Here is a 27085-nt window from a genome sequence, read left to right as displayed (position 1 = left end):
TAAACACACTTACTGGGGCTGGTTCTGTCTGCACAGTGGATTTTCTAACTGCTAGTTTTTGATAATATTTCCATACCAATGAAGAGAATGGAAAGTGCTGATGGGCAAGGATTCCATGGCTAAATGTTTGCAAAAGCTCTTCTTCCTTTCAATGGATGGCTTGTTTATAAGTAAAAGGGGGCATACTAATGTGTCCTCCACTTAGCACACTTGGTAATACTCAACGATGGTCAGATTTCTGTTTCTTCCATGGAAGTATTTCACATGCCAGTGGTCACCAATGAGTTTGCTGTTAGGAAACGTTAAAGGGTATGTGCTTTGATCCTGAAAGCCTGTCATTAAAACTCCTGCCAACTGGCAAGCATTTGAAAGGTCTCCTTCTCAGCCTTCAGCCAAACTTGAGGAAAGTTTAGTCTATTAGACTCGGCTTGAATTTTTTTCCTTTAGTGTGAGTTTTCTTCTCTGAAAGACTCCCTGGAAGGATGCATTAATAAGATGTCAAGGAAAGGAACATTCAGATCTGGAAGGAAAATGGACAAAGGCATTATTATACATAAAAAAGCCAAGAGACTGCTTTAGCATCATATCTCAACACCCAACCAACCCAACTTCTCTAAATCAAAAAATAATGAGATATAGACAGACCCTCTGAGACTATCTCAGCCCACTTCCTTCCTCTTTACTTTTTCTCTTGCATGTGATAAGTTTTATTGCCACTAATTCTAGTGCTCATTAGGAAGAACATGTCACTTGGAACCTATAATGCTTCCTTCAGCAATCCAAATGTCTATCTGAGTTTCTGTGGTTTGTCTCTAGGCTAGTCCTAAGCAATACTAAAGAGCTGTAAGAAGCTTTAAGTTGTAGGTTAGGGTTCTTCATACTGTTATAAGTCCTCACCCCAGAAGGTTGAATTAATTTTCTTTCATGGGTCTCCATGACAAATATTAGTGATCATTTATTTAGTGTAAGTCCTTCTTATTTGTTAAAGATGTACTTTAACATATTTGCATAAAAAAATTGAACATCCCCTTGTGGTTTGTGGGCTATGATAGCATGGTGGAGTATTAAACTATTCTGTGTTTTCTAGTTTTCTCTGATTTGACTATTATAATAAACTCTTGAATTAAATACATCCATTTCAAACTATGTACTTGCTTCCCAGTGCACATTTTGTGCATATTAATTCACCTATTTTCCACTAAATGAGCGTCATTACTCACTAAATTCTTTTACTCTGTTCTTTTTTAAAATGCATAGATTAGTTCATCATTCAGTGATCAGAGGGGCTTCTCTGGAGGAGTATATGGTGATTGACACAGAACACTAAAAGCGGTCAAAGTGCAAATAATAGAAGGCTGTGGACTGTTCCCCCTAAAGGGGACATTTATATCATACCTCTGACTCACAGGGCTCATGGATCATTCATTGTAGAGTAGGAAATAGAAATATTGTAAGAGTCAAATGAGGTGTGTGTCTCTAGGGAAACAGTATTTTACCATCCTGACAGGACAGGTACACATATGTGCTCACCTCAGTTGGGACAATATTTGTACAAGTCTTGAAAAAGATTTATCCAGACAAAACAAGGGCATGGAGGAGGAATCTGGGCAATGAATTCTCTCCTTATCTTAGAAGCTATTGACAGGGGAAAGCTGCTGAGAGAAGGAGAGTAAGTAAGAGGGAGAGAAAGGCTCAATCCTCTTTTAAAATGCAGGTCTAGTGAGTCAAGGACATTCCAGAGAATGGCCACACACCCAAGAATATAAGAGCTGCACAAACTGCACTTGGTGAATCTTTAAAAAAAGAACATCAAGTTCAGTCAGTAGGAAAGAAGGATTGAGTTAGTTATAGGAGGGAGGATAAGTGTCATGGAAACACATTTCCATTCATTCTGCTGACTCTCGGGGCTTCAGTCCTGTTCTACCCATACTTGATCATGTTCCCCTTTTTCCTTACCTGTCCCATCCCTCACCCAGGTCCCTTACTCCCTCTTTCTCCCATGATCCCTTTCTTCTCCTTCCCAAGAGGGACTGAAACATTGGCCCTCACTTGGGCCCTTCTGCTTGTTAACCTTCTTGAGTTCTGTGGATTGTATCCTAGGTATTCTGTACATTTAGGCTAATATGCACTTATTACTGAGTACATACCATGCAAGTCCTTTGGGGTCTGAGTTACCTCACTCAGAATGATATTTTCTAGTTCCACCCATTTGCCTGCAAAACTCAGGATGTCCTTGTTCTTAACAGCTGAATAGTATTCCATTGTGTAAATAAACCATATTTTCTGTATCCATTCTTCCATTGTAGGACATCTGGGTTGTTCCTAGCTTATGACTGTCACAGGTAAGGCCACTATGAACATAGTGAAGCATGTGTCCTGTGGTATGGTGGGGAATCTTGTAGGAATATGCCCAAGTGTGGGTCTTCAGGTAGATCTATTTCCAATTTTCTGAGGAATCTCCAGATTGATTTCCAGAGTGGTTGTACCAGTTTGCAGTCCCTCCAGCAATGGAGGAATATTCCTCTTTCTCCACATCCTTGCCTACATGAGCTGCCACCTGACTTTTTGATCTTAGCCATTCTGATTAGTGTAAGGTGGAATCTCAGGGTCATTTTAATTGCATTTCCCTGATCACTAAGGACATTGAACATTTCTTTAAGTGCTGCTCAGCCCTTCAAGATTCCTCTGTTGTGAATTCTGTTTAGCTCTACACCCCATTTTTAGATTTGGTTGTTTGATATTTTTTTGGGGGGGATGTTAGTTTCTTGAGTTCTTTATATATTTTGAATATTAGCTCTCCATTGAATGTGGGGTTAGTGAAGATTTTTTTCCCAATCTGTAGGTTTCTGATTTGTCTTATTGACTATGTGCTTTGCCTTACAGAAGTTTTCCAGTTTCATGAGGTCTCATTTATCAACTCTTGATCTTAGAGCCTGAGCCACTGGAGTTCTGTTTATGAAATTTCCCCCCAGTGCCAACTCAGGGGTTAGGAGGGTAGGAGGTAGGGGGACCCTCTAGGAAGTACCAGAGTCCTGGAAAGTGAAAGACTCTCATGACTCAAATGGAGGGACCTTAGATGAAATGTCCAACAGTGGGGAAAGGGGACTTGTTGAGGACACCTCCAGTAGGAAGACAGGCAATCAAGTGGAGGCATGGGGTCGCCATCCCAAAGTTAAAAACTCTGACGCATAATTGTTCCTGTCTGAAAGATCTACAGGGACAAAAATGGAAAAGAGACTGAGGGAAAAGCAGTCCAGCAATCAGCCCAATTTGAGATTGATTCATCTCAAGGGGAGGTTCCAAGGCCAGACATTATTACTGATGCTATGGTGTGCTTACAGACAGGAGCCTAGCCTGGCTGTCCTCTGAGAGGCCCAAGAAGCAGCTGACTGGGAGAGACATAGATATTTACACCCAAACAATGGATTAATGTTGAGGACCTATGTGGTTAGATTAGGGAAAGGCTGGAAGAAGGTGAGGAGGATGAGCCGATAGGAAGACCAGCAGTCTCAACTAACCTGGACCCCTGAGATCTCTCAGACACTGAGCCATCAAACAGGCAGCATACACAAGCTGGTCTGAGGTTCCTGACACATATTCAGCAGAGGACTTCCTGGCCTGGCCTCAGTGGAAGAAAACACACCCAACCCTTGAGAATCTTGAGGTCCCAGGGAGTGGGGAGCCCTGGCAAGGGGCAAGGGTACATCCTCTTGGAGACACTGGGGAGGAAGAGTGGGATAAGGAACTGTGGGAGGGCCAACTGGGAGTGGGTAATGACTGGACTGTAAAAAAAAAAAGTAATAAAGAATACATTTCATAAAATTCTCAAGGAATCAATTTTAAAGTGTATCTTTTTCCAGATTTGTGTGTTGTCACACTTAATCATTTTTGGAATTTTTCTTCTATATTTGAGATTGTGGCAGATTTACCTCATTTTCTCTTTCTCTTTCTCTCTCCAAGCTCTCTCTTATATCCTTCCTTTCTCTCTTCCAACTTTATGGCCTTTTCCCATTAAGTCCAAAATCACAAGGTTAACCAATGTGTTTTATATATCAAACAATGAAACTGTATTCAATAAAAACTTCATTCCTTTCTGTTCTTACTATCTTGCTGGAGCTAACTATTGTCTTTATGTTGTAATATGAACATTTCTGAAATTATTTAGACTCATTTATACATAGAAATGTGTGAAATGTAAAAAATATATTGTAATTTTTACTATGTTATGTCATATTATCTCTCAGTATACTGTAGATCTGTTTCAATATTATCATGTTTATTGATTCATCAGACATAAGGACCTTTGATGTTCAAGTTAGCACAAGATTTACCCAATTACATTCCTTCTGTAGTTGTGTATTCAAATCATCATCTAAAATCCACCGCTGAAGTAATTTAAGAGACATGCCCCAGTGAATTCTGCAGCACTCTCTGAAAGCAGATTTCTGAAGCTAGTAATTTCTCAGCTGGTAGTTTCAGGCCAATATGACATTTTCTCAAAGGATATGTGCTTTTCTTCATTTAAGAAAAACAACTATTCAAATTAACTTCACAGGTACATAATTCCTCATACGGGTGATAAAACCTTGCCTAAGGCTTGAATATATGCATTGAGAGCTAAAGCAACGTGAAAACACATCACACAGACTACTTGAAGGATGTGAGAATTGCAGAATCCCACAGCTATCATGAAATATTAACGTAAAGCATGTACACAAGATGAAAACTCTGTCATTTCTTTATATGTGTAGCTAAACTAAGCAAATTGCACGATTTGCATAACTTAATTTCACTCCAGAAGGAAGGAATAGGCCCACATTTGCAATGATAACATTATTGTTAAAGTATAACCTCATATTTGATATCTATCATACGTTTTGTAAGGCTCTAAGATATAGTGATCTAATTCTTCTATCTGTGCTGATTTTAGAGTTGTCTCTTGCTATTTACTACACTATCAAGATCAAGGCACGGAGTGAATTCTGTTGACAGATGTGTGTCATAGCAGCCGAGTTCAGATCCTTCTTCAAGCTCCTCCCAAAACAGCACAGCAATGGTCTCAGGCTGACCTACCATTATTGGCTCCTAGGTGGTATATACTGGGTAGATAAGACTCAGATGCCTGATAGCATGTGACCCTGCACAAATGCATCTTTTGTACATTTTTTTTCCTTTAAAGAACAAATGAAGAAGGATTTCAGTATCTAAGAATTGTGAATAAGACAAGACACAAATTACAGAGAGCAGTCAACTTCATTATGTAATAATTGATTGGTGTTTAATAAATCACTTGAAATATGGTTAAATGGCAACTACATATAATTATTTCATTGTAGTTTAAAACTTTAAAACATAGTTAAGACTTTTTTTCATTTTTTACATTTTATTGTAGTGAAATACATGTAGAAGGACACTGTGTTAACATATTTCTTTCATTAATTTGCTTTATGAATATATTTTAATTATAGTCTCTCCCCTCCCCTAGCTCCTCCCAGATCCTCCCCTTCCTCCTACTCATGTGGCTTTCCTTTTTCCTCTTTCTCTTTCTGAAAAACAAAACATGAATAATAAAAACAAACAAAACAAATTTAAAAAAGGAAAACAGAAAGTAAAAAGCACCCAGAACACTGCAGACCCTGAAGCTGTTTTCATTGGTCAGCTACTTCTGGATGGTACTACAAAATACTCTGATCAGTGCTGAAGGAAAAAAGAAACCAGCAACATAGCCCAGCTTCAAACCCTGCAACCTACAACTTTGACCCACCCATGAAATATTCTGGTGTAATAATGGCACACATACAATGCAAGAAACCCACCACTTTCAGCAGAATTTAAGGCCCATTGCATCAGTTACAACGTATATATAACTGACACTGTTAATGAGGTAAAACAGACATGAGCGTAGATAAGAGGTGAACTCTAGGGGACAAACTAATACTATATTATTCTGCTAAAGAAGACTCAGTAAAATGACTCTAAATATTAGCCTACCTTTAAGTCATTTGAATAATGGTGAATCTATTCATGTTTTCTGCAATTAAATTTCTACTAATAGGCTCTTGCAAATAATGCTGCTGTAAAAATGGGGGGATGAAATCTGGAGTATAAATAAATAAATAAATAAAAGACAAAAATATTTCTTTGAATCCTACTTTTAGTTCTTTAATTATTTACCAAGACATGGAACTTATAAATGATATGATCATGATATTCTTCAACTTTTATCAGTCTTTTCATTATTTTCTGTGGTGACAACATAGTTTTATGATCTTGCCAACACTATGCTAAAGATCCAAACCTTCTCCAGCTTTGTCAACAGGTTCTATTTACTGACTCTGAATTTTTGGCTTGTAGGTTGGTGTATTTTGATAGTAGCCATCCATAAGAAAGGGGATGTTATTTAGATGGTGGTTTGATGATACACATTTCAAATGCAAGTAGACTATTTATTCATTCTCTTTGAATAAATGGCTAATACTGTGCATTATTTATGTTATATTAATGTGAAACTAAATAAAATTTTCTATATTCTAGACAATCCTTTATCGGATATGTGACTTGCCAATATTTTCTTCCTTTCCATCCAAGGTGTTGGCGGGATGGTTTAATGAATAGAAGCTTGTCACTGTATGTTAATCAAAGTTCTCTACTTAAGTTTTTGTTGCCTGTGTTGTGATGTCAAAATAATCCTTACCAACTCTAACAGAATGCTGCTTTCTTCCTCTTTTCTTCTCGGAGTTTAAAATTGCATGCCTTACATTAAAGCCTTTATTTAGTGTTTAATTATTGTTGTCAGTATCTTAAAAGTCTGCTCTGTGAAAATTAATTTGACTAAGCACGTCAAGATTTGTTTATAAGATTTCTATTCATTCACACTGGCCTGTGTTTCTGTCTTTTTTTTTTTTTTTTTTTTTTGAGACAGTGTTTCTCTGTATAGCTCTGGCTGTCCTGGAACTCACTTTGTAGACCAGGCTGGCCTCGAACTCAGAAATCCGCCTGCCTCTGCCTCCCGAGTGCTGGGATTAAAGGCGTGTGCCACCACGCCTGGCCTGTGTTTCTGTCTTATGCCAGTGTCATACAGCTTTGATTAGGATAGCTTTCTTACTCCTTCTTTGGATCATCCAGTTCCTCTATTTTCCTTTCACTCCTATTTTAATTCATTTATTGTTATTATTGTACATACATGCACAGACACACACACACACATACAATCATTGTTTAGGCAACTGTTTTGTTGATATTTCATGAACGCAGTTTACATACAACATCTACAAGATGCTTTCTGTATTCGTGGTCCTCTAGTTCTTACACTGTTTCTTCACTCCCTTCTATATTTTTTTTCCAAACTCTGAAGAGTGGGATATAATGTTTACTTGCAGACAAGTAAAAGACAGAATATGAATTATTTTCATAATAAAAAAAACCTTATATGTGACTAGGGAGATTGCACAATGGATAGAGTGCTTTATCAGCAAATATAAAAACCTGAGCACAGATCTTTAGAACCAATGGGGATCCTAATGTACCATCTTCTTCTGTATTCCCAGAGTTTCTTAAAGCAATGTTGGAGTGGAAGGCAGTTGATTCTTCAACAGTTCTCAGGCTAGTTAGTCTGTCATGAAGTAGGCAAAGAAGAAATGACCCTATCTGAAACACAATGAATGGTGAGAACCCAAACCTAGCTTGTCCTCTTACTACCATAAACATGTTGTGATACACATACACATACACACACTAGGGGGAGAAAGACAGATAGAGAAATAGACAAAGACAGAGACAAAAAGACAGAGATTAAAGGAAAGAACTTTAAATACCAACTTTGTAGGTAAAAGTTGTATTTAAAGTCTCAGGAAATGCATGTTTCCCATTGGGATGGACTCTGCTTGGTCCTGGGTGCCAGAGCAGGTCTCTATTGTGCTTTGGCCTTGTACATTAGCATTGTTTTCTGTGCATTATTTATGGCCAACACCTACTTAATTTCACCTATGCATTAATTTAACTCTGACTCAGAAAGGCAACTAGCACTATGTTTAAGTATCTTGAGAAGACGATAATGGTTTTCCCTAAAGCATTCTCAATTGATTTGTAAAGCATTTTTGCATTCCAGTCACAAGAAAATTAGAATGGACAAGGCAAGGGCTAAGTATTAACTTAGATCCTTCCCCTACCAGCCTAATTTAATTATTTTACCCTCACAAAGAAGCACGAATAATTTGATTTTAGTGCTCCAACTGACAAACACATACTTTTCCTAATAGATACCAAGTGTAAAAGTTATAGAGTGGGCCGGGAGTGGTGGCACATGCCTTTCATTCCAGCACTGGGAGGCAGAGGCAGGCACATTTCCAGGTTTGAGGCCTGCCTGGTCTACAGAGTGAGTTCCAGGACAGCCAGGGCTACACAGAGAAACCCTGTCTCGAAAAACTAAAAAAAAACTAAAAAAAAACTAAAAAAAAAAAAAAAAGAAAAGAAAAAGAAAAAAAAAGAAAAGAAAAAAGTTATCAAGTGGCAATAGCTTCCTGAAATCCCAGCTTTTAAGAAGTAAAGGTGGGAGAATCAGGAATTCAGGTAATCCTAGCTAGATAGTAAATGCAAGGCCAGCCTGAGCTACATGAGACCTTATTTGAAACAACTTTACAGAAAATATATTAAAAAGCAAGTTTTATCACTAGAATTGGAAACAGAAACACAGAAAGTGGAGAGGTGGCTCAATAAGTAACATGCCTGCCATGTTAGCATGAGCATTGATCTGCATACTTATAAATCCAGCACAAGGATGGAGAGAAAGGTCAGTCCTGGGGTTCTCTGACCTGCCACTCTAGCTAACTGCAGATGCTTAGTTCAGTGAAAGACTGCTTCAAAAGAATTTAATAAGATGGGGTGAAAGAATTTAATAAGATGGAGGAAGATATCCCGCAACAGAGGAAGATATCAGACAGTGATCTCAGCCTTCCTCATGTACATATGCACAGACACAGCACACATTACACACACACGCTAACACACACACACACACAAACTAAAAATCTGAGTGAAAAAAATGTTGTGTTGTAAAGATACAGACTTGCGCATCCTAACATCATGCATAGAACATAAATCCCTCCAATTAACTTCATCTGAGGATGGACGAATACATGAGACAGAAATGTTGTTTCCTCTCAGCCTCAGATATTAGAACTGATGTTCAGATTTGTCCTACCATTTTCATATGTTACTAAACATAAAACCCTCAAACATCATAAAAACATTGTCTTAGAAGAGAAACGCTGTCTTGGAACTGGGGAAGAAGACAAATGTCCTCCTTATAGAACCAGTTTCTGGTTGACATCCCAAGGGACAAAGTCAATGGAATCTGTGACCCCAGTGACTCTTCCCAAATAGCTACCCCCATCTTTTAAAAGATTGCCGAGGGCACAGTTAGTAAATGTGACACTGTCCTGACTAGCTATTCCATGGGTGAAGGCAGGGTCAGGTGACCATGATATCCTCTTCAAATAGCTTGAGGTGCTATTGTTGATATGCTCTTGTTCTTGACATTCTAATCCACCTTATTTATCTTTCTCATTTTCGCTGTATTGGATGAAGAGAGCTCTTGCTTGATATCAGGCTCCATGGACTGTAGTTACTGAAGAGAAGAGGGGAAGTGAGGGAGAAGGATAGAAAGAGGGAGAGGGGAGTAGAGGGAGAGGAAGGGAGAAATGAGATAAAATCCAAGAAGTTGGAAAAACAATAAAATGTGAGCCGTCAAGAAATCTCGTATCCATATATGAGTCTTAACTGGATACAGTATTTTATTTCACACATGTCTAGGTTAAACTTTGTGAACAATGCAAATAACGGATCAGATGGGAACAACTGCTCAACACCAAAGCTCAGTCCCTTCCATTTAGGATAATGGGACATTAGCCCCCATCAGAATTTCTTTTCCAATTGCCAGTTAATACTTCAGCAGCAGCTACTAATCTTCTATAGCTAGAGCGGTGGGATCAACTGTGTAGTATTTTACCAAGGAAGGGGCTGCCTACTGCCTGTCAATGGCACTGTTTGGCAAAAGCTTATCTGAATACTGAAACACAGCAAACAAGATGAGTCACATGGCTTGCAACCTGAGCTGGAGAATGGTTCTCTACTTGAATTAATAGAGGAAATGTTTTCCAGAGGCTATTAACCACAGCTGATTCTTTTTGATTTCTGGAAGCTGCCACTCTCCTCTTTCAGAGAGCTCCAGGCTCCCAGGAATACATTCGTAAGAGGCTAAGCCTCACCTGGTTATTAATCTATATGTTTATCTCTCTGTCTTTCAATCACTTTGGCAGTCTCAAATTGGTTTGTCTGTAATTGCTGTCAAAATTGTTATTTGAGATAAAGCTCCTCTCTCTCTCTCTCTCTCTCTCTCTCTCTCTCTCTCTCTCTCTCTTTTATTAATCATTCCATTTGTTTACATCTCAAATAATATCCCACTTCCTGGTTACCCCTCCACAAGTCCCCCATCCCACAACCTCCCTCTTCCCACCCCGCTCTTTGCCTCAGGAGGACTAAATTCATGTGATTCTTTTAAGAAGTAGAACTAAGCCTATTGCCCTTCCACAGATTTGAAAGATTAAGCATCAAAATACAAAGTGCTCTACCAAATATATTAATCCCATTGGATGACTAACAGCAGATGATATCAACTGAATTGTATGACTGACTGAATGGCTTGTCCCAAAAGGCAGACATAACTCAAACTCCTGTTCTTAACACTCAGCCCACTCCTTTTCATTTAATATGCAGAATTAAATTCTCTTCCTCTCACAGTGCCTGTCAGACACATACAGCTTGAAAGTTACCATTCAAATGAGGAAAATGTTAGCACACAGTTTATTGCATACTATATTTTGCCATGTTACTACCCAGATCCTGATATCCTTATACAACATGGACATCCCAGTTCCACTTCAGGACATCAAACAGGCCTAGAAGGGTTAAGAAACTTGCCTAAGTGAGCATGGCTAATTGATTTGAGACTGGATATCAAGCTTTACATTCTTGGCCCTATATTTGGTCAGGAAAAACAAAAAGTTCAGGTTATCTCAAGTAGCTGCCTTCAAAATCAGAAACAGGATTTGTGTCTAAGAGATAACCAAGATGCTTCAAATGGCTATGCATCCTGTGGCCATGCAGACAGATACACTCATATCACAGTAGTTCTAAGGATCCCCTGTGGTTCTCTGTGCTCCCATCTCATAGACCTTGCTATTGGATCAGCAAGCATTTTCAAAAAGGAGCATTTACTGAAGCATCTCACAGCAAGCGAGACCTCAAATCTCCCCAGGAGACAGACTCCATCACATCACTGAAACCTGCTGGAAACGTGACAGTAATGACAAGTAGGAGCTTTATAGCTGCCATTCCCCTCTGCTGACATAACAAATATAAAATCTCTCCTTTTCCCCAAAAGTTTATCTGCTTGATCTATGCTCTAAGGGTAGATGTTTACTATCATTCTAGCATCAGATTCTGGCAAGGAACAGTGAGCCTGTTAGCTTTGCAAAGGAGAGCATGTTCTAGCAAAGACAAGCCAATGCTGTTCTCCCAGTCCTTAATCCATCCCACTCTCCGCTGAGTACCCACTCATTTACAATGTACAAGGGCACAATCTGGTTATAGACTCGCCCCTAATCTAACTGTCAAGATTGGGAGAGGCTGGAGAAGCCTCCCACCAAACAACAGGGAGGAGGGCTAGAGTTTAGTTATTGTGTATGCTGAATAGTGGGGAAATTTTGAAGTTAGAAATAAATGATACCATGGAAAAAAAAGCAGAGCACAGGTCATTAAGACATAGCTTGCTGAGAACTCAATTTTCCAGGAGATTTATGCTAATTTCTATATCCATGATCATTTTGGACACTGTCTAGAGGTAAGTTACTATGACTGTCAAAGAAAAGCAGGAAGGAGAGGGACACGTCATTGCCATTGTTTGCCAGTCCAAAGTCTACTTATAATAGAGACCTCAGTTCTATGTTACCTCCTTCAAAGGCTTCGTAATACTGCCTTTGCCTTGCTATTAGTCTCCTCCCAGTCTCTCTCTATCCCATGGAATTGGTAAAATGCCAAGTACGTAGCAGGACCTTGGTAATTACAAGTAAATTAATGAAAATATTACTATTTTTCTTGCATTCTGATAACATGTGCTGAAGCTGGCTCAACTATTTTCCATCCAAACTTTCTTTTCTCCTCCTTTGCAAAGTCTGAAGTAGAGGGTGCCAGTCTCTACTCAACTGGCAGCCTCACATTTCAACACGGTGTTTTTAAAAATAGACAAATTATTTGACTGTTTCTTGGGCAGAATGTTAGTAAATGGCTCCTAATGTAATTCAAGTTATAACATTCTATTATGTACAGAAAACAAGATATCATCCAACATTGCACTCGAAAAGTATGCAATCAAGTTGAGAACTAAAATGAATACTGATTAAATGATTACAGAGTTTATACAATTCAACACACTGAATTGTAATTAGACACTAGGTAATTTGGTAATTTTGTACCCTGCCATATTTAAACAAAATCAATGGGAAACAAGGTCTAGGAAGGTAATTATTTTAAGTAAATTGGACACAGTATGTGTCCCTAGAAGGAGATTTCTTGATATGGTCTCTTTATGTCCATTTACCTCCCTACTTCCTGGTTTCTGGACTGATTAAAACTCCAAGTACATTTCTCAGTTTAAATTAGCTTTGGAGTCAACAGGAATTTTTCCTTCCTGTAGAGGTCACCTGGAAAGCAGCCATCAAAATTAAGAATTGTATTTCACAGCTAATAGCAGCTAGCTGTTCTGTGTCTGAAAATGAAGTTCTGTGATCAGCCAAATGTGAGGGAGTGGAAGGCTTTGATTCCTTAACAACTCATAACACTTGTCTACCTTCAATTTGCTGACTTGGTATATTCCTCCTTACCATGAGAGATATGCTGGAAAGCCAGATACCCCAGTGGGGTAAGAGTTTCAACTTGCTGACTTGGTGTATTCCTCCTTTCCATGAGAGATATGCTGGAAAGCCAGATACCCCAGTTGGGTAAGAGTTTCAACTTGCTGATTTGGTGTATTCCTCCTCACCATGAGAGATATGCTGGAAAGCCAGATACCCCAGTGGGGTAAGAGTTTCAACTTGCTGACTTGGTGTATTCCTCCTTTCCATGAGAGATATACTGGAAAGCCAGATACCCCAGTGGGGTAAGAGTTTCATATAACTTGGAGTGGCAAAATCCAGGGAAGTAAGTTATATACTTAATTAAAAGGGTATTATTGTGGTCAATATCCTCAAGGTCTGACTTCTACTGTCCATATAACATAGCTCTCAATAGGAAGAAACTAATGTTGGCACTCAAATACAAACTTGCATGTGGCCTCTCTACCTACAACAGTGTTTCTGCATTCATATCCAAAACCCATGGGGTACTAGGAAATGTGTGACTTATTAAGTTCAAAGAGAGATAACATCATATATGTGATCTGAGCATTGGGCTCACATCTATTTCAAATTTCTAGGAAGGAAGGGAGAGAAATTGTGGCTGGGAAATGAATAAGAACAAACTACACACACTCAGACACACACACAGACACACACTCTCACACACAGACACACACATATGCACACACACATACATACATATACACACATACACACTCACACATACACATATACACCCACACAAATACACACTCACTCACACACACACATAAACACACACACACACACACATGAATCTGCCATGTTGAAACATTTTGTTTGGTAGGTTTAAATTTTAATTAAAATAAATCTGGAGATACACCTAAATGATAGAGATCTTCTCTATCATGGCCAACACTCTGGATTTGGTCATCCAAAGCTCACCAAACAAAAAGAAGGAAAATCTACAGTGTCAACATCATACAGAAATTGCTACATGTTGAATGAGAGATCATTTATTTCATGACACATACACTTAAAGAGTGGTGTTGGAATAATGGTAAAATGAAATCATATGCCTTGTTCTTCCTGAATTTATTAGCACATGTTAAATAAATAATTTTGAAAAGGCTACTATGTCAGTACTATAGATATTATCATGTTTTCTGGAGTCATTCCAGTGGTAAAAATCCTACCACGGTGGACCAGAACTGAGACATAACTTTTCAAATAGTTACACTAAAGAAAAAAGCATCCAGTAAACATGTGGTATGGAATTTTTTCAGCCTTAAAATATTTCAGATAATAAATAATGTAAGTATATTAGAGTATACTTATCCATTTATCTCTGTGATAATCATTTATGTTATTTTTACACTGCACATGGTATCCCAGTATTTCACAAATACATGTTTTCATTTTTTCTCTCAGTGACATAGCAAGTATTATAAAATCTTGACCATGCAACTATGTGTGTGTGTGTGTGTGTGTGTGTGTGTGTAAAATGTTCTCAATAAATTTAAAAAATGTTGAAAAGATGATTTATGAGTTTGTATTTCCACCAGTAGATTATGGGGCTTCAAATTTTTTCATATCTTTAGCAATATTTGGTATTAGCCTACAAGTTTGTAACTGGTAATTTGGATTTTTCTGTTACAAATTCTAAAGTTCTCTGTTGATTATGCCACTTCAATTGTATTCTTTAAGTCCTTGACTTACTTTTTCAAACATTCAAAGATATTTTTCAGATGTAAGATAGTGATGAAAACATAATTTGCCAATTTTACATTTTATAGTTCACACATTTCCTGTTGTATGTGAAGAATTGGTTTCTAACCTAACATACTATCTTCTATGTCTTTTATGCATAATTTTAGGCTTTTTATGTAAATATGTGGTTCATTTATTTTATTTTTCACATATTGCCTACCTGTAGATTTCCTTTTAGGCCTAGAAATTATCCTGCCTACTATAACTCTTCACTTTTCTCTATTCTTCCAATATCTATGTAAATATATTTCTCTTTGTCTTGTTAAATTGGAAATGAAGCAGCAAAGTTGACCCAGAAAACAGCTATACTAACGCTGGATTATCTTCTGCTTTCTGTTCATCTCATGAAATGTCACTGACCTAGTTCTGGAAAGGTGGAAGATGAAGGAGGGGGGAAGAAGAGCTAAGCTGCCTGCTCTTAGGGAACGGTAAGTATAAATTTAATATGGAAGCTCTCTGAACAGTATAACATGGGGTGTTTGTTTATCTACTGCATACATAAAATTCCTGATCCACAAAATTATCACTCACACTGTCAGTATAATCACCCAGGTTTGCTATCATAACATTTTAATTTTTAATTAATTGTGCAAAGATTTTTCACATATGTAAATTGCCCTTCTATTTATACAGAATACAATGATTGTTTCAGTGTAGTTTGGGCATTAAATCTTGCACTTCACATGAGTTTTTCCTCACAGTAAAGCAGGGACAGCGTATTTAGCACCATCTTGTTGCTTAGGTCAAATTACTGTGTAATGTGGCTTTCAGCTACAGGCATAAATGCACAGGGAAGTGAATACAATAAAGATCCAGAATGAAGTGAAATCTCCCATCACATCAAGTTCTAAGCAAAGATGTCTAGAGATATTAGAAACAGAAGGGATTTTAAGGGAGTAAAAAGTGATTATTCATTATTTACATATCTATAAATATATAAATCTTCTCATATATATATATATATATATATATATATATATACAAACTTTCTTAACAAAAGAAAACAAAATTGGACCTCATGACAATATTCATTTCCCTGAATTGTAAGGTGATTGTAGGTAATATTATCTACCATCTTATACCACCTATTCTGTAATCATTTTGTCTTTAGCAAGAACTTCAGATGGCAAAAGCTCTTTACCTGATAGGATGACCCAAAATTTTGTTCTGTGATTGATGTAGTGTGCAGTGTTGGGAGTAAAACCCACTGAGCAACATCCAAAGTCCAATATTTTCAGGTTAGAGGGATGTGGATCATTTGTCTGAAATAGGTCCTGGTAATTTTCCACTAACATATATGACAAGGGTTGGTGAAACAATAAGGATGACTCATGTTATAAACTCAACCTTCCTTACCGTCTACCTTTGCTAGGAATCGTAATTCACTTTACCTTTTATTACACTCAACTAAACAGTTCTTTATCTACTTATTCACAAGTGTGGGGAGCTTTAAACGGCCAGACAGCAGTTGTGGGAAACCTCATACACACACATACAATGAAATACAATATCTATCTCCCTCTTCTCCCTTTTAACCCGCTTCTTGTCTCCTCCAATACTACCATCTCACAATTTCATGTCTTTGCTTTTAATAATGCACTAAATCAAATTGGGATTGCCCAAGTGTCCATGATTCCAGGGCCATCCTTGATATCATAGGGAACATACCAAAGCATATTTAAAAAACATTCTCAAAAACCAATTATTCTCTCCCCTCCAATAACTATCTACACTCATTAGCTTCTAAGTAGAGGATGGGATGTAGAAATTGTCTACTCTATTGCAACAGAATTTTGGATGGCTTCATTTTCGTGTAGGTCACCACAGCTGCAGTGAGTTCATGATTCTTGCATATATGTCAGGCCCCTACTCTCCACCCTCCATATCTCACTTCATCTCCACTTCATTCTCAGTGTTCTCTATGCACTGATGATGACAGTGAGGGGAGGTGATAATATAGAACTCAGTAGCATGTAAGTGTGAGCACTCCATTTCTTATTCTCAGTACAATGGACAGTCTAAGTCCCAACATTGACTGTCATCCACTGTAAACAGAATCTTCTCTGAGTGAGGCTGAGAGCAGTCAAGATTCGTAGGCATAAACATAACTATTTCCAAGGTAGTTTGACAGCATACCCACTTAGCAAACTAAAATGAGGGCCTATGACCTCTCTACAAATGAGCTGTTGACCAGGATTACAATATCAGTCATGAAAATCCAAACAGAATGTGGTTAGATAAGCTATAACAGCTGTACCACTGTTGTAGCACATTTTGCCTAGTAGGTTAATATTGCAGCATACAGAGCCTAGTGCTTGATTAAACCAAAGACTCATTTTGTCCCCCAGAAGCATACATAGCAGATTCTGGCATGATGAAATCCTACCAGCAAGTCAGAAGTATCCTTAATACTCAATACGATCTTTTCAGGCTATTCTACTGTTTCCTTTTGTTCTGGCTTTAGTGATTTCACCCTTACTGGTACACAAAAAATGTTTAGCTTTTGTCTCAAGAGTTTAGGTAAGTAATTTTTTCATCACACACACACACACACACACACACACACACACACACACACAGAGTTTGGCTTATTTACAGCATTTTGCATGCAGATAGTATAGATTAAACATCTGTCATGGACATACTATTTCTTTTTTAAAAGATAGTATCAAACTGCTCTCAGTAGAGATTCAATTTTCTTCTCCCATAAAAAAAATGAAAAGTGTCTATTTATTCAAGCCATAACCAAAATAAGTAGTTTGTAACTGAACATTCCATATTTTGTTAATATTATAACTATAAAATGTTATTACATTATGACTTCAATAAGCAATAATATCTTAATAAGATATTAATATATTAATGAGAAATATTACAAATGATTTAAAAACCTTGAAATTTTGCTGTAGTATTGGTTTTCTGAGCTTAGTATTTGTCCATCATGGAGAAATATTCACAACAAATTTATACAAACTAAGAAAACTAGCAAATTTTATATATGAAATATTTTCAAATTCAAATATCTCCTTCATGTAGTATTTTTAGGACTCTAAGAGGTAATGTTAAAAGCAGATTTTCACAGACTTTTTTTTTTTTTTTGAGAATGAACTGAAGTGCTAAGTACAGGAAGAATGTGGAAGGAATCAGAAATTAGTCAGCTGGTCACATTTCCAGGAAATCATGTTTTCAGAGAATGTGACCAGTTTTCTCCTGTCTCTATAAAAATGCTGCATAGAAACGAAAATATATAGATTTTTTTCCATTCTTAGTGATAAAAAAAATTACTTCCTAAGGTGAGAACTTGGGATCTGTATTTCAGAGAAGTCATTGAAAACATAAGCTGGGGAAGCCTAGTCAATCCTCTACCACCGTAACCTGCTAAGACCACAATGGACCATAATACTCCCAACAAACCTCCTTATATGATGAGATGAGACAGTCACTTAAACTCTGAGACATTCTTTGTTTAGAGCACCAATCCTAATACCCAGTAATGAGAACATTAGACAAATCCCAATTTATAGACAATCAATAAAACACCTGATCACTGTCAGATACCAAGACTCAAGGTCATGGGATAAAAGATAATAAGAGGCTAGTATATATTAGGATAGTCTACAGACATACAATATCTATATGCAGAATGTAATGTGAAGTCACTATCTATCCCAGTATTTGGATTTTTGTTGTTTTAGATATAACAGTATTTCTTTTATGAAATTTAGTGCATTTCAATTAGGTATATGTATGTCTAGAATTGTAATATCCCTTTTGTGGATTGTTTATTTATAAATATGAGATATTATATCTGGGGTCAATAGAATATTGCCTGTATGTATTTCAGGGAAGATAGCTTAGTATTGGATAAAAAATTGGGTCTGTCTTCCTGAGGAAGACTATTTTGTCCCATTTTCAGGATTCCTTAGTTGCCTGTAGTTCCTTGCTTCCATCTGGGATCCCATGAGATCTGCCTTCCATGTTAGCTTGCCTGCTGTGTCCATCTTGTTTTGTAACATGCTTATTCTATAACGAATGCTATGCAAACATCTTCCTTTCTCCATGTGATCATCGCCATTATTTTAATGCACTTAATATAAGTTGAGTTTATCTGTTATATATGTTATGTCAGACTGTATCTATCAAATCTCTACCATAAATAGGAGGTAGCTTATATTTGTCAATAATTTAAAGAAATGGTGAAAATTCTTAAATCAGGATTTTTTTTTTAGGTTTCATAAAGATTAACTTGTCTAATATTGGGTTTGTTTCTAAAGCTGTTTTTAGGTGCTTCCAACCTATCATGTTGAAAATGCTCATAGCTCCCAGTTTCCTCAAAACACCAGCCGTATATTTATTTATCACAGCAGTAGGTCCAAATGCTTATTTTTTATTTTTGTAATTATTGATAAAATGGGTGACTTTGTATGATGTCATTTACTTTACAAGCTTTTTTTTAACTCAATACATTTATGCTTTATAACGTTTGTGTATGTATGCATGCATGATAAAATAGTCAAAGGAGTTAACATATTCACCATTTTACACAAGTACATTTTGTATATAGTAATGTCACTAAAAATATCACATTTCTCCTATATGATAAAATATTAAATAAAATCCTCATGCTGTATGTAAGATGTTTTCATTCAGCTTATTCTCTTTCTGAACATTATCCATCCTCTCCTTTCAAAGTTTTTATCATTTTAGTGTCAGTACACATGAAGACTGCCTTAAAGAATTCCCTTCTATGTCTCTAAAATTAGCAAAAGTCATATTCCTAAGCTTTTTTGAATAGTGATATAAGATGGTCCATACAAAACTCTGACAAGTAGCATCTAACTGAGCAGAGAAGATACATCTGAAAGCCAGCCCCATTTATCATTGGGCACTTGGAAGCACATTTAAAAATAAATCAAGACTTTTCAGTGCAGAGAAGAAAAACATTGTTTCAAGTTGAATTTAAATGTATTGTGGGAAAGATATATTTAGGCTATAAGGTGACCTCTAGAAGTCATATATGGTATACCAAATATCTTCTCTGGGTGAAATGGGTGTGAATTGCTTTAGAAATGGAAGTACTAATACTCAAGGCATGAATTTTAACTGTAATTTTTTTTTGTATCTCAGACAACTGTCTCTGAGTCCCCTGCCAGGTATTTCACTCTGAAATAAGCCACATTTCTTTCAGCTCATACCTCGATGTCAGCACGGTTCCATCATTTGTAAAACAGCAAGTTATAAAGGACTCGACATGAATAACCTGTCCCAAATATGTTATACAATGCTTTGGTTTGCCCAATAATGGTATAATACATCTCCCTTAAAAAAATGAGTATCATTTGAAAGCACCATGTGTATTTAAAGTATACAATTTAATGGTTCCATAGGTGGCTACTATTGGGGAGGCAGGGATTAGAGTACCTAATATCTTCTAGTCTATCAGCAAATTTCTTGTATACAAAAAAAATTTTATACATTGAAATCACATTTAGCATATAAATTTCCAGAACTTGTTCATCCTGTGTAACTGAGACTTTGTGTCCTTTAGTAAACATTTCCCCATGTATCCTTAGTGGACAAAATAAGTTTCTGCTTCATTAGGTTGACATTCTTATGTTCCATGTATGAACAGTTTGCAGCAAGTGTGATTTTACTTTATTATATCCTTCAGGTTCAGCTAAGTTATCACATGGGCAAAATTCCCTTTATACAGCTAAACAATGTTCCATTTTGCATGTACATAGAAATATAAAATAAAGATCTATATGTAGATAACATCTTTCCTTTATCCATTCAACACAAATAGAGATTTAGGCTGCTGCCATACCATGAATAGATCTACAATAAAATATGAATCAGATATCTGTCATTTAAATATGTACTTATTCCATGTCCTTTGAAGATGAATTTAAAAGTTATTTTGGTAGGGCCACAGGCCTCATCCTGCCGGATCAGCACCGGGGTAGCGGGAGCCCAGGGTTGCCTGACACCCGCCAGCTACCCACTACCCCCGCCGCAGGATTTTGGGACTGCTGGTGAGTGGAACACAGCTTCTGATCCAGTCCAATCACGCAGGACCTGAGACTGCTCTGGTTGGGGAGAGAGAAATCCGGCCTACATAGGGCCACAACCCTCTTCCGGTCAGAAAAGCACCAGGGCAGCTGGGGCGCAGGGTCGGCTGACACTCGCCAGCTACCCACAACACCCGCCATAGGATCCTAAGACTTCTGGTGAGTGGAGCACAGCTTCTGCTCCAATCCAATTGCGCGGGACCTGAGACTGCATTAGTTAGGGAAGCAGAAACCGGCCTGAGTAGGACCACAGGCCTCATCCAGCCTGATCAGCACCAGGGTAGCGGGAGCTCAGGGTTGCCTGACACCCGCCAGCTACCCACGACCCCCGCCGCAGGATTTTGGGACTGCTGGTGAGTGGAACACAGCTTCAGCTCCAATCCAATTGCGCGGGACCTGAGACTGCATTAGTTAGGGAAGCAGAAACCGGCCTGAGTAGGGCCACAGGCCTCATCCTGCCGGATCAGCACCAGGGTAGCGGGAGCGCAGGGTTGCCTGACACCCGCCAGCTACCCGCGACCCCCGCCGCAGGATTTTGGGACTGCTGGTGAGTGGAACACAGCTTCTGCTCCAATCCAATTGCACGGGACCTGAGACTGCATTAGTTAGGGAAGCAGAAACCGGCCTGAGTAGGGCCACAGGCCTCATCCTGCCGGATCAGCACCGGGGTAGCGGGAGCGCAGGGTTGCCTGACACCCGCCAGCTACCCGCACCCCCCGCCTCAGGATTTTGGGACTGCTGGTGAGTGGAACACAGCTTCTGCTCCAATCCAATTGAGCGGGACCTGAGACTGCATTAGTTAGGGAAGCAGAAACCGGCCTGAGTAGGGCCACAGGCCTCATCCGGCCGGATCAGCTCCTGGGTAGCAGGAGCACAGGGTTGCCTGACACCCGCCAGCTACCCACGACCCCCGCCGCAGGATTTTGGGACTGCTGGTGAGTGGAACACAGCTTCTGCTCCAATCCAATCACGCGGGACCTGAGACTGCTCTGGTTGGGGAGAGAGAAATCCGGCCTACATAGGGCCACATCCTTCTTCCGGTCAGAAAAGCACCGGGGCAGCTGGGGCGCAGGGTCGGCTGACACTCACCACCTACCCACAACACCCACCACAGGATCTTAAGACTTCTGGAGAGTGAACACAGCTTCTGCTCCAATCCAATTGCACGCGGGACCAGAGACTGCATTAGTTAGGGAAGCAGAAAAACGGCCTGAGTAGGACCACAGGCCTCTTCCGGCTGGACCAGCACCGGGGTACCATCAGCTACCCACGACCCCCGCCGCAGGATTTAGAGACTGCTGGTGAGTGGAACACAGCTTCTGCTCCAATCTTTAAACAGTGACAACGATAACAACTAACCCCAGAGATTGCCAGATGGCGAAAGGTAAACGTAATAATCTTACTAACAAAAACCAAGACCACTCATCATCATCAGAACCCAGCACCCCCACTTCGCCCAGTCCAGGGCACCCCAACACACCGGAAAAGCTAGACACGGATTTAAAAGCATATCTCCTGATGATGATAGAGGACATCAAGAAGGACTTTAATAACACACTTAAAGAAATGCAGGAGAACACTGCTAAACAGGCAGAAGACAATAAAGAGGAAGCACAAAAATCCCTTAAAGAATTGCAGGAGAACACTGCTAAAGAGTTACAAATCCTTAAAGAAAAACACGATAACATAATCAAACAGGTAGAAGTCCTTACAGAAAAACAGGAAAGCACATCCAAACAGATGATGGAAATGAACAAAACCATACTAGACCTAAAAAGGGAAGTAGACACAATAAAGAAAACACAAAATGAGGCAACACTGGAGATAGAAACCCTAGGAAAGAAATCTGGAACCATAGATACGAGCATCAGCAACAGAATACAAGAGATGGAAGAGAGAATCTCAGGTGCAGAAGATTCCATAGAGAAGAACATCGGCACAACAATCAAGGAAAATATAAAATGCAAAAAGATCCTAACTCAAAACATCCAAGAAATACAGGACACAATGAGAAGACCAAACCTACGGATAATAGGAGTGGATGAGAATGAAGATTTTCAACTCAAAGGACCAGCAAACATCTTCAACAAAATTATAGAAGAAAACTTCCCAAATCTAAAGAAAGAGATGCCCATGAACATACAAGAAGCATACAGAACTCCAAATAGACTGGACCAGAAAAGAAATACCTCCCGACACATAATAATCAGAGCAACAAATGCTCTAAATAAAGATAGAATACTAAAAGCAGTAAGAGAAAAAGGCCAAGTAACATATAAAGGCAAGCCTATCAGAATTACACCAGATTTTTCACCAGAGACTATGAAAGCCAAAAGATCCTGGACGGATGTTATACAGACACTAAAGGAACACAAATTCCAGCCCAGGCTACTATACCCAGCCAAACTCTCAATTAACATAGATGGAGAAACCAAAGTATTCCACGACAAAACCAAATTCACACATTATCTCTCCACGAATCCAGCCCTTCAAAGGATAATAACAGAAAAATACCAATACAAGGACAGGAACCACGCCCTAGAAACAACAAGAAGGTAATCCCTCAACAAACCTAAAAGAAGACAGCCACAAGAACAAAATGCCAACTTTAACAACAAAAATAACAGGAAACAACAATTACTTTTCCTTAATATCTCTTAATATCAATGGACTCAACTCCCCGATAAAAAGACATAGACTAACAAACTGGCTACACAAACAAGACCCAACATTTTGCTGCTTACAGGAAACTCATCTCAGAGAAAAGGATAGACACTACCTCAGAATGAAAGGCTGGAAAACAATTTTCCAAGCAAATGGCATGAAGAAACAAGCTGGAGTAGCCATTCTAATATCTGATAAGATTGACTTCCAACCCAAAGTCATTAAAAAAGACAGGGAGGGACACTTCATACTCATCAAAGGTAAAATCATCCAAGAGGAACTATCAATCCTGAATATCTATGCTCCAAATACAAAGGCAGCCACATTCATTAAAGAAACTTTAGTAAAGCTCAAAGCACACATTGTACCTCATACAATAATAGTGGGAGACTTCAACACACCACTTTCACCAATGGACAGATCATGGAAACAGAAACTAAACAGGGACACATTGAAACTAAGAGAAATTATGAATCAAATGGATCTGGCACATATCTACAGAACATTCTATCCTAAAACAAAAGGATATACCTTCTTCTCAGCACCTCATGGTACCTTCTCCAAAACTGACCACATAATTGGTCACAAAGCAGGCCTCAACAGATACAAAAATATTGAAATTGTCCCATGCATCCTATCAGATCACCATGGACTAAGGCTGATCTTCAATAACAAAATAAATAATAGAAAGCCAACCTTCACGTGGAAACTGAACAACACTCTTCTCAATGATACCTTGGTCAAGGAAGGAATAAAGAAAGAAATTAAGGACTTTTTAGAGTTCAATGAAAATGAAGCCACAACATACCCAAACTTATGGGACGCAATGAAAGCATTTCTAAGAGGAAAACTCATAGCTCTGAGTGCCTCCAAAAGGAAACTAGAGAGAGCACACATTAGCAGTTTGACAACACACCTAAAAGCACTAGAACAAAAGGAAGCAAATTCACCCAAGAGGAGTAGACGGCAGGAAATCATCAAACTCAGGGGTGAAATCAACCAAGTGGAAACAAGAAAAACTATTCAAAGAATCAACCAATCAAGGAGATGGTTCTTTGAGAAAATCAACAAGATAGATAAACCCTTAGCCAGACTCACTAGAGGGCACAGGGAAAGCATCCTAATTAACAAAATCAGAAATGAAAAAGGAGACATAACAACAGATCCTGAAGACATCCAAAACACCATCAGATCCTTCTACCAAAGGCTATACTCAACAAAACTGGAGAACCTGGATGAAATGGACAAGTTCCTAGACAGATACCAGGTACCAAAGTTGAATCAAGATCAGGTTAATGATCTAAACAGCCCTATATCCCCCAAAGAAATAGAAGCAGTCATTAATAGTCTCCCAACTAAAAAAAGCCCAGGACCAGATGGGTTTAGTGCAGAGTTCTATCAGACCTTCAAAGAAGATCTAATCCCAGTTCTTCACAAACTATTCCACAAAATAGAAACAGAAGGTACTCTACCCAACTCCTTCTATGAAGCCACAATTACTCTGATACCTAAACCACAAAAAGACCCAACAAAGATAGAAAACTTCAGACCAATATCCCTTATGAATATTGATGCAAAAATCCTCAATAAAGTTCTTGCTAACCGAATCCAAGAACACATCAAAACAATCATCCATCCTGACCAAGTAGGTTTCATCCCAGGGATGCAGGGATGGTTCAATATACGGAAATCCATCAACGTAATCCAGTATATAAACAAACTCAAACACAAAAACCACATGGTCATCTTGTTAGATGCAGAGAAAGCATTTGACAAGATCCAACACCCATTCATGATAAAAGTCTTGGAAAGATCAGGAATTCAAGGCCCATACCTAAACATGATAAAAGCAATCTACAGCAAACCAGTAGCCAACATCAAAGTAAATGGTGAGAAGCTTGAAGCAATCCCTCTAAAATCAGGGACTAGACAAGGCTGTCCACTTTCTCCATACCTATTCAACATTGTACTTGAAGTCCTAGCCAGAGCAATTCGACAACAAAAGGAGATCAAAGGGATACAAATTGGAAAAGATGAAGTCAAAATATCACTTTTTGCAGATGATATGATAGTATACATAAGTGACCCTAAAAATTCCACCAGAGAACTCCTAAGCCTGATAAACAGCTTCGGTGAAGTAGCTGGATATAAAATTAACTCAAACAAATCAATGGCCTTTCTCTACACAAAGAATAAACAGGCTGAGAAAGAAATTAGGGAAACAACACCCTTCTCAATACTCACAAATAATATAAAATATCTTGGCGTGACTCTAACTAAGGAAGTGAAAGATCTGTATAATAAAAACTTCAAGTCTCTGAAGAAAGAAATTATAGAAGATCTCAGAAGATGGAAAGATCTCCCATGCTCATGGATTGGCAGGATCAACATTGTAAAAATGGCTATCTTGCCAAAAGCAATCTACAGATTCAATGCAATCCCCATCAAAATTCCAAATCAATTCTTCAACGAATTAGAAAGTGCAATCTGCAAATTCATCTGGAATAACAAAAAACCTAGGATAGCAAAAACTCTTCTCAAGGATAAAAGAACCTCTGGTGGAATCACCATGCCAGACCTAAAGCTCTACTACAGAGCAATTGTGATAAAAACTGCATGGTACTGGTATAGTGACAGACAAATAGACCAATGGAATAGAATTGAAGACCCAGAAATGAACCCACACACCTATGGTCACTTGATCTTCGACAAGGGAGCTAAAAACATCCAGTGGAAGAAAGACAGCATTTTCAACAAATGGTGCTGGCACAACTGGTTGTTAACATGTAGAAGAATGCGAATCGATCCATTCCTATCTCCTTGTACTAAGGTCAAGTCTAAGTGGATCAAGGAACTTCACATAAAACCAGAGACACTGAAAGTTATAGAGGAGAAAGTGGGGAAAAGCCTTGAAGATATGGGCACAGGGGAAAAATTCCTGAATAGAACAGTAATGGCTTGTGCTGTAAGATTGAGAATTGACAAGTGGGACCTCATGAAACTACAAAGCTTCTGCAAGGCTAAAGACACCATCAATAAGACAAAAAAACCACCAACAGATTGGGAAAGGATCTTCACCTATCCTAAATCAGATAAGGGACTAATATCCAATATATATAAAGAACTCAAGAAGGTGGACTCCAGAAAGTCAAATAACCCCATTAAAAAATGGGGCTCAGAACTGAACAAAGAATTCTCACCTGAGGAATACCGAATGGCAGAGAAGCACCTGAAAAAATGTTCAACATCCTTAATCATCAGGGAAATGCAAATCAAAACAACCCTGAGATTCCACCTCACACCAGTCAGAATGGCTAAGATCAAAAATTCAGGTGACAGCAGATGCTGGCGAGGATGTGGAGAAAGAGGAACACTCCTCCATTGTTGGTGGGATTGCAAGCTTGTACAACCACTCTGGAAATCAGTCTGGCGGTTCCTCAGAAAATTGGACATAGCACTACTGGAGGATCCAGCAATACCTCTCCTGGGCATATATCCAGAAGATGTCCCAACCGGTAAAAAGGACACATGCTCCACTATGTTCATAGCAGCCCTATTTATAATAGCCAGAAGCTGGAAAGAACCCAGATGTCCCTTAACATAGGAATGGATACAGAAATTATGGTACATTTACACAATGGAGTACTACTC

Source organism: Mus caroli, unplaced genomic scaffold (genome assembly GCF_978045245.1).
Source record: "Mus caroli unplaced genomic scaffold, Mus_caroli_1 scaffold_18, whole genome shotgun sequence".
In the NCBI taxonomy this organism is placed as follows: Eukaryota; Metazoa; Chordata; class Mammalia; order Rodentia; family Muridae; genus Mus; species Mus caroli.
Note: the sequence above shows the minus strand (reverse complement) of the source record.